The sequence below is a fragment of the Meriones unguiculatus genome, chromosome 5 (assembly GCF_030254825.1).
Source record: "Meriones unguiculatus strain TT.TT164.6M chromosome 5, Bangor_MerUng_6.1, whole genome shotgun sequence".
Classification (NCBI taxonomy): Eukaryota; Metazoa; Chordata; class Mammalia; order Rodentia; family Muridae; genus Meriones; species Meriones unguiculatus.
The window spans coordinates 1,173,074-1,182,798 of NC_083353.1; the positions used below are offsets into that span (position 1 = coordinate 1,173,074).

Consider the following 9,725-nt stretch of genomic DNA (forward strand, 5'->3'; position numbering starts at 1 on the left):
CAACTTTTGACAGCCCCGCTGAGAAGGCAGAGTCAAAGAGGCTCAGAGGGGGCCCAGTGCAGATGCTTCTGAGAAGGAGGTGTTCACAGCACTGCCCTCCCCACCCCCTCATCTCCCGGGCAGTGGAGTGGTCTGCTCACCTCTAGCCCCCAGGGGTCCATCATTGCCCAGATGCAGGGCGCTTGGCTGTTCTATGCTAAGGCTGAATCCCAGCATCACTGGGGAAATCCGGCCGGCACGTGAAGAGAGTGGAGGCAGAGGACTCCGGCCTGTGAAACCCTTTGCTGAAGGCCTCCCTTGGCCATCCCGACTTCCGTGAATGTTACATCTCCTGGGTCTCAAGGACATCCTGGGGTGTTAGCGGTCCTCTTGACACTTTTTCAAGAAGGTTAAGGGTTGAGTGGGACAAACAGTGTCTGTGGGGCCAGCACAGAGGGAGATTGCTTCAGCTGAAGGACTAAGGCTTGGGAGGCAGATCTGGATCCAATTTTAAAAATCTAAGGATTGTGAAACATGGCGGGAAGGAGTAATAAAGGGAATCCGGGAGCTCTCCCTTGGTGTGGGTCTTTTTAAAGAGATCTTAAGGCAACTAAGAAAAAAATCCATTAACACAATAAGCAGCAAGATGGCTTAATGTCAGGGGTGACAGAAGTACCCTAGGGTGACGAATCTGAGCAAAAAGAATGTTCTTGCCAGGCTCCTGCTGATATAAACAATTTGAGTCATTGAAAATTAAGATGTCAGCACCATTCTGAAAGCCCAGTCTCCTGTGATCACACCCACGCTAAGTGCTCCACCCACCAAGGGAGCCATCTACACCTCAACTCCTGTCCAGAAGCAAGTGTGGCTATGGGCCCCACGAGGACCCCACGGGCCTGGGGCCCACCCTCCGTGGCACATGGCTGACCTCACACATGAGGCTTGATGATCAGGAGAAGAAACAAGAGCAGGGCCCACCCACGTTTCCCTCAGCTTCCAGAGGCCCCAGCTAGGAACTGCCGTCTCTGGTCAGACACAGCTACATAAGGGGGGTTATAGTAGCTAAAAGAAGACACCCCAGAGCAGGGGCCCTTGTTGTGCAGTCATGGGGAAGTGGCAAGGCCCTCAACAAGCACCTTATCTCTGCACTAGAAGCTATGAGGGGTGGACACCTGTGCTCAGGCGCCGGCTCTGACTTGTACAAATGCATAGTTATTTTTCTCATGCTGATAAAACTGTCTAACAAAAGCAGCTGAAGGAAGGAGTCGACTCACAGACCATTATGGTGGGTGCATGAGCGTGAGGCATTGTGTGGCAAAACACCTCCCGCCATGGTCAGAAAGCAGAGAGAGATGAGTGTCCATGCTATCTGCAGTGAAGACATGCTTTCTCAACTCAGTTAACCTAATCTAGATAATCCCAGACAGGCAGACTAAGTCACTGTCCCCCATAGGCTCCTGTGTTTGAACCCTTGCTTTCCAGTTGTTGGCACTGGGGAGTCAAGGAACTTTGATAAGGTAGGGCCTTGCCACAGGAAACACATCCCTGGGGCAGGTTTTGAAATTTATAATCTCAGCCACTTCCAGTTTTCACCTCTGCTTCCTGTGGCTGGTGATGTGATCGCTCAGCTTCCTGCTCTGACTGCTGCTGTGGTATTTCCTCACAGCAACAGGAAGTAACCAGGACTGGCTTCTGGGTGATTCTAGCTAGACCCAGTGGGTGGAGCAGAGGCGGCTGAGATCTGGAGGTCATCTTCCCTGAACTGTAGCCACTTCATCCTACCCTGAAGAGGAGGGGCAGCTAGGTGTCTCTGGGGTTCAGGGATGAGGATGGAGCAAACACATAGTTGTGTTCTAGAACAATTAGTCGTCTGTGCCCAAGACAAAGTTGAGGGAAAGTTAGGAAAGAACAGACGTGGAGCAGATAGGAGACCGGGGTCACAGGGACAGACCTGTGTGCAGAATGTTGGGCCAGAGGACTGAACTGTCGGCTTGGCTAGTTTGGTGGCATTCAGGTCAAATGTCAACATCAGGCTGGCAGCAGGTCAAATGACAATACTCTTCTGCTCAGAAAATCATTATTGATTACAACATTCCTTTAGACTCTGTTGATACTGTGAGAAGGCGCAACCATCTGAAAATGTGTTGGCTGCCTTCAAAGCTGCCCTGGCCTGTTCTCTCACTTGACAATCCACAGAGAAAGGTTAGTCGTGACTCCCACCCCTACACAGAGAAGTTGATGTGGTAGAATGTCACCATGTCTCTTCTCTGCCCTACCCTTGTCCACAGGTGCCCAGAGGAGCAGCACGGTGCCTCAAAATCTAACTTCAGCCTGTGTCGGCAGAAGACTGTCTCAGCCTGCCTTACTCCAGGTGAAATGAGAGGAATTCAAGGAAGCCGTGGCCCCGGCCTTGAGAATGTGAGTCCGGGAGGCAAGGGCCCTAGAAGCAGGTCTACCCTGTTGCCTGGGCACCTTGCCCCCTCCCCTCTGCCACTGTGCCGGGCCTGAGCCTGAGCTGTTCATCCCTGGGAGGCCAGGAACCTCAGGAGGCAGTCTCTCACTGCTGCGGAAGTCCCCTGCTCATTTTGAACATTTGGCTCAACTCTGCACCCTCGGTGCTGAGGTAAAGTGTGAGTCTGGCCTTCACCACCGGACTGCGAGCTCTCTGGGGTGAGAGAAGGCTCGCCTCACTTTAATTCTCTTTCTTCTAAGACTCTTTTACTCCTGTTCCTTTCTGTTTAATATCCTGAGATCCCTCCCAGAAAGAACTAGCATTTGACAATGGACAGGCTCTCCTCCCAGACAGCCATTCATCCTTGGAATTTGCGTCATGGACAGAGGCCCTCCACCTGTTTGTCATGGAGCTACTGGTTCTGAGTGTCCCTCTTGACCATAGGTAAAATTGATCTCAGAGAGGCCAGGCGACTTTTCCTGCTAGACATGGTCTCTGGGTGGAGCCCTGGCCTCCGAGCCTGGGTGCTTTCCCTAGACAACCTTGGGTCTACCCGTCTCATCCCAGCCCTATGGCGGCCACCCCCACATAAAATCCCAGAGCTGGGACAGGAACTAGGACAAAGAGGAGGACACTGGGGCCCCAGCCTTGACCCCAAGTTCCTATTTATAATCCTTATTCCGGAGACGGCCACTTATACACACATTCCTGATAACTGAATAATCTTTGGCACCAAGCAAAAAATAGCCTGTGGCCCAGACCGCAATTGTACAGCTGGATCAGGGTGAGCAGGGACAACAGGGACCCGATGATGCAGGACAGGCTGGAAGTGGGAGGGGCTGGGTTGGGACAAGTGAGTTGGGACAGCAAATATAGCCAGTTAAATATAGCCTTGTCAACCTGGACACCATGCGGACCTGAGGCTGTGCCAACCCCTCAGCCACAAGCCTTCCCCAGATGGGCTCAGATCTCTTGTTCCCAATGGAAGGGAGAACAGAGGCCAGGTCTGGAGGAGCCAGAGGAACACTGTGACAGTGAGCAAACAAATCAAGAACCCAGAGCAGGGACTCCGCTGGCATTCTCTCCGAGCCGTTAGTCTGATGGAGGGAATGTACCCTTGTGCTGAGGCAGGAAATAGAGGGCCTTTTCATTCTCCGAGCCAGCTGATGGGATCCCAGTACACACCTCCATCAATCTGTGGAGGAGGCCAAGGTCTCTTCTACGAAAGCAAGAAATGCAAGTCTCGTCTGCTGTCTGTTACTGCTCCCCAGGTCCCCTGGAGAACCCTTAATACTGAACATGGCCCCAAAACATCACTGTCCATTCCCCTCAGCACCACAAAACCCAGCACCTCCTCTTGAGGCTGCCATTTGCACTTAATTACTTTTGTGCAACTCATCTTCAACCTCTTTCCAAGCAGGGGAAGTGCTTTCCAGGTAACCTCATGCTTTTACCAGTCACACTGGCTTGGGAGACATCCTAAACACACACACACACACACACACACACACACACCTTTAACTATGATCCTCCCCTCAAAGGAGTCCACAATCTCAAGTACTAGAAGACTCCAACAGCTAAGTTTGGGATGGGAGAAGAGCTTCAGCCCATGCTGGCAGAACACAAGTTGATACAAGAAATCTCAGGTGATTACCCTGCTGGGCCTGTGGGCATTCATGGTGGGGGTATTTTGGTGGGGGGAGGGAGGACAAACAGGCACAGCTGAGTTCAGCTTTGAAGACGAGTTTGAGGAAGGCCCAGCAGGCACCTGGGCTCATATCAGGAGGCTCAGGAGAGGGTGTGTTGCCATAGGAGCTTGAAGTGTCCCAGAAAGTGATGGAAGCCAAGAGAACAGCTTCCTGGAACACACGGAGGAAGAGGGAAAGCAACAGAAGGCCTGTGTCTCAGAGCATGACTGTCTAAGAACACCGAAGGCCTAGGCCAGGGAGACTGTGAAGTGGGTGGACCAGAGGCGGCTGAGATCTGGAGGTAGGGATGCCTCATGAGCCTGGGGAGGCTGACTTCAAAACAGAGCAAACCCTTCCTTCGAGGGTGAGCACAGTATTGGACTGGAGATACTGGGCCTGCGGGAGTCCACCATGCTGCTTGGGTCGGTTACGCTGAGGACAATGAAAACAATGTGTTCTTAAAACAGTGTTTAAGAACACAACCTGTGGGCTAGAGAGGTGGCTCTCAAGCACCTGCAACTCCCTCCAGGGGTTTCTCCCCGGCCTCGGCAGCACCTGAACTTGCTGGTGAACAGACACACAGCCCCTTCCAATGTTCACATTGACAACAATCTGAAGAGCACAGACTAGCTCACAAGAACGTAAGGAGCAATGAGGCCAAATCCAGAAGGTTTCCCAGAGATGGGGAACACACAAAACAATGACTCCTGGGTCTGGAGCAGACTTGCCATTCTGAGGGAAAGCTGGGAATCCAAGCTATGATTTTCACACATCTTACAGGTACGTGGGGCAGATGAAAGTTTAGGACCTTCCCCACATCTGGCAGGCCTTCCTCAGATTCAGCTAGGGTTCTGAAGATACAGCACAGGGCTTGGGAGATAGCTCAGTGGCTAAAGCACTTGACATCCTCTTGAGGATATGAGTTTAGATTCCCAGAACCATTCAAACTCAAACGCATCTATAACCCCATGTTCCTCTGGTGAGATGGGAGGTGGAGACAGGAGACGGCCTGGAAGTTCACAGCCGTCTAGCTTGGCCTCTGCAGCCAGAAACAAGAGGTGCTGCCATAAACAAGGTGGAAGGCAAGGATGGATTCCCAGAGTTGTCCTCTGACAATACATGTGCCTTGACATGCATATGCGCGCACACACACACACACACACACACACGCACACACGAACATGCGTATGTGCACATGCCTGCGCACATAAAAGTTAAAAGGTTAGAGCACAAAATGACGAAACAGAAAGCAAGCACCAGTGACATGATGGAGCCAAGCATCGAGTCTGCTTTAAAAAAGAATAAAATCGACGACCACTCATAGAAATGACAGCAGGAAAAACGGAGACAGAGGAGACTTGACCCCACATCAGGCAAGAAAGTGGCTATCTCTGTGGGTGCGGAGACAGTTTTACAAGGTAAGAAAAAATCAGGAGAAACACTCCACGCGCAAAACTGCACGTCAATGAGAGGCAAGCGAACCGAGGGCTGCCGGGAGCACAGGGTGACCACCAGCAGCCGGGCCTCCCAGCACGGTCTCCTGCAAACCTCCCTACAGGACAATCTGCTTTTGCAGGCCTAGCTCAGGCAACAAGGGTCTCAGGACACCTTAGGCATGATTTTGACCGAACCCCGTTCAAACAAACAGCTGGCTGGGTGCTGCTTGTTCTTTTGCAGCAGTGTGATGACTGCCGTCATGCCCAGAGCCTGGGCTATGTCCTCATCTGGGGCACACTCTCCCAGGGGACAGAACAGCAAAGTCTGTGAAGTGCGTGCGGTCAGGAGCCAGGCTGCCTGGGCTCATGCCCTAACACGTATTTATTTATTTATTCTATATTAAATTTATCTTGACTGATACGTAAAGCATAAAATTATGTACACTAATAGGTGCCATGTGATTTTATGGATATGTATGTTTTGTCCTTGTTTTTACTGTGTTTTTAATGGTACTAAGGATTGAACCCAAAGCCTCATGTGGTCAAGGAGAATTCTCCACCACTGATCCCCAGCCCAGTCCTCTTTTTAATTTTTTGTTTTGAAATACAGTCTCATAAAGTTGAGGCTGGCCTTGATCTGTGATCCTCCTGCCTCATCCTCTCAAGACAGCAGCTCCAGCTCACTGTGTCCTATTTAAATCAGGTCAGATGTGAGCCTCACTTTGTACACTGGTCATTTCTTTGTGGTGAAACAATGCACACTTTGTTTTTTAAGGTGCACAATGACTGCTACTTATTTTCACCCTATTCTGCAATCGCACCCCATAGTTTGTTTGTTTCTTGCTTACTTGATTTAGTGTGGGTTTAGTGTGGGTTGACCAATCCTTCCCCATCTTCCCTCCCAGCTGCCCTACACGCTCTGGTGGTCATTGTTGGCTTTCTATGCCTGGCTTATTTCACTTAACATGATCATCTCTAGCTCTAGCCATGCTGTTGCAGATTTCCTTCTATGGCTGAAGGGTATTCTGTTGTATTTGTGCACCTTTCCCTTCCCCTCTTCCCAGTTGAGAGACACATAGTTTGCTTCGATGGCTTGACTATTGTGAATAGTCAGTGAACGACAGCCATATTGATATAGCCAGCCAACAGCAGGGGTGCTGGGTCATGTGACAGGGCTGGGTTTAGTTTTTTGTTTTGTTTTGTTTTGTTTTATTTAAATGCACTTTATTTTTAGACAACCCCCATGACATGTTTTTTCTTACAAAAACAATGCTTCCACTCCAAATAAATCATGGTCAAAATAAAAGCTCAAGATGACATCAGTCCCATTTGTCCTAAATCCTGGTGTTGAATGGAGCAGCAGCCAGTTACGGTGACAGGTGATAGGTCCAATTTGTTAACATTTTTCCATCTCTAAACCATCCTTAAAGAAAATCATGAATGGAGTCACACCATCTTCAGGGTAGTCCAGGAGAGCAACCATACCATCTGGATTCATGTTTTCACCAATAAAAAAACTGGTAGTTATTGAAGTTAGCAAGGATGTGCTTAATTTGCTCTGCAGCCCCAGTCGTAAAAGGCTTTACTCTTTCTGGTTTCTGTTCTTCAAGCTCGCCCTTGAGTGACTTCATGTAATCTTTGATGTCCTTTTTGCAGGCCTCTTTTGTGAAGCTGGTTTCTTGTAAGCGATGGTTCATGCCAATATCAACACCGGTGACTACTGTCTTTCGGTACCTTCGCCCTCTGGGCCTTCGGCAGAAGCATTTCCACCAATGAGCGAGTCATCGATGTTACCCTCTGTCCTGCTGACCATCTTGCCCTCCACCTCCAGGCACAGCCCCATCCACGATCTCCCGGATCTTGTAGATGTCGGAGAACATCTCGTCATGGCTGATGAGGTCCGGCAGCTGGGGACAGTGCTGCTCGGCGGGGAAGGGGAGCAGGCGGAAAAGCAGTTTTAGTCTTTTGAGGGAGTTCCATCATTGTAGTGCTAATCTACATTCTGGCCCGCAGCATTTGAGTGGCAGGTCCTTGTTGCCACCTCCTTGACAGTGCTTTGGTTTGCTCATTCGTTTGTGCGTTTGTTTGTTTGTTTGTTTGTTTGGACGATTGGTAATAGTAACTCATTGTGGTTTTGATTTGTGTTTCTCAGATCGACGTGATTAATCTTGTTTGGAAAACTGACAAATTTAGGATCACCTTGAAAACAGATCTCCGGGCATGACTGTGAGGGAGTTTCTAGATTAGGCTAACTGAAGTGGACAGACAGACCCTAAGAGTGGGTGGCTTTGTCCCATGGGACAAGGTCCTGGACAGAACAGAAAGGAGAACGCCGGGTCATGGCAGCACAGACCTTTAACCCCAGCACTCATGAGGCAACGGCAGGCAGATCTCTATGAATTTGAAGCTGGCAACTTCCAGGCCATCAAGGCTAGACAGTGAGACCTCGTCTCAGTAATAATAACAGTAGTAATAACAATAACAATGAAGAAAGGCAGTGAGTTGAACATTAGAGTCTGTCTCTCGTCTTCCTCTGTCTTCGACTGTGGACACGATGTGACCAGCTGCCATCCCTTCTATGGCCGACTCTACCTTCAACGCAGCAGCTGGGATCGACCCTTCCTTCCCTAAGCTGTTTCTGTCAGGCTTTTATCACAGCAGTGAGATAACTAACTTCCTCAGCGGTGGGGTGGGTGACAGGCTGCCACCTTCTGTCTGCTTTTGAGAAATGTCTGTTGACCTCTCGGTCTTTTCCGCTAGCCTTTTGGGCTTCTGCTGTATCATTTAGGACTTCCTTAGATACGCGGATACTAACCTCGCCAGGCTGCAGACTGCAAACATTCCGCCTTCTCCAGGCTTTCTTCAGAGATTCCCTATGCAATGGGACTCCCTTTGTCTCTTTTGGAGTTCGTTTCTTTTGAGGACTTGTCTGAACCCCTCTGGGCTCCTCATCATTGTCCCTCTGGTTTCTTCCCATGGTTTTAAATTTACATCTTACATGTATAGCTTTAATCTATTTCATGTTGGTTCTTGTAAAGTAGTAAAATTTAGAGCTCTAGATCCATGACTCTTGCCCGGACCTACAGTTGACACAGCAGGAGTGACTGAACAAATTCTCCCTCCTCCAATGCGTTGTTAGTTTCAATCTTTCTATTAAAAAAAAATCAGTTAGAGGCCCACAGAGTTTACTTTTATGGTCCCTTTTTCCTATTCTTTAGTCTCTTTGATTACTTTTCTGTCAGTGTCCATGCTGTTTTGGTTATTATAGCTTTGTAGCATATCTTTAGGTAACATGATGTAATATTTCTGCTTATCTCAGACTTGCATTGCTGCTGGTTGCCTTTCTCTCCCTGGCCTGGACCTCACTAAGTAAGCTAGGCTGGCTTCAGGAATCCACGTCTCCTCTTCCCTAGAGCTAAAGACACATGTCCATGCCACAGTGTCTAGAGAGCCTGGGCTTGTTTGTTTTAAACACTGCTGGTAGAGCTAACATGCCATCTAGGTAGAGGACTAATGGGAGCTACAGCCTTTCCAGCATCTTCAGAGCCCTGCCCCGTGCTGACTGACAGCCCACACAGTGATTGCACTACTCTAGTTCTGAACGTGGAACCTGGGGAATAGAAAACAACTTTGCTTATGAATTTCCTGCAGAGCCCAGGCTGGGCCTGGGGCACAGAGGGGGCCCCAGTGACACCACCGAGGGTCCCAGGACTCCAGGACTCCTCCCCAGCAAGCTTTTTCTTATACGAACCGATACAGAGCAGAGGTATCTGGCCTCCTGCCAGGCTTGCAATCTCCTTTCTGCCCCCACTTCTGCTGGAACAGGCAGCTTCAGTGGCAACATTTTGACAGACATGCACTTAGGACAAAGAAATCGATTATGTGCTTCCTGCTTTGGGCCTAACGGGCTTCTTAGTTGTCTTAAGGATTGAGGAGAAGGTCTAGCTGAAATATAGGCTATCACCCATCCCACAGCCATCTGAAAAGCTCTGGCCCCAGGCAAAGCCAAGCTAAAGCCTGGCATCCAGATCCTGAACTTAGAGTCTGGGGGATATATTCCATGGTCCCAGCATGGCTCCTCAGATTGTGGCCAAATGCAGGGGTGCTGCCCTTTGGGAGCTGGGACCTTCTGGCTACTGAGACACGAGCCTTGGTGGCCCTGCCCCCTTC

At 49.7% G+C, this 9,725-nt stretch overlaps 1 pseudogene; it reads right to left on the bottom strand.

The window, feature by feature from the left end:
- Positions 1-6,773: 6,773 nt before the first annotated feature.
- LOC110551250 (translationally-controlled tumor protein-like) lies at positions 6,774-7,451 on the bottom strand (annotated as a pseudogene).
- Positions 7,452-9,725: the final 2,274 nt, after the last annotated feature.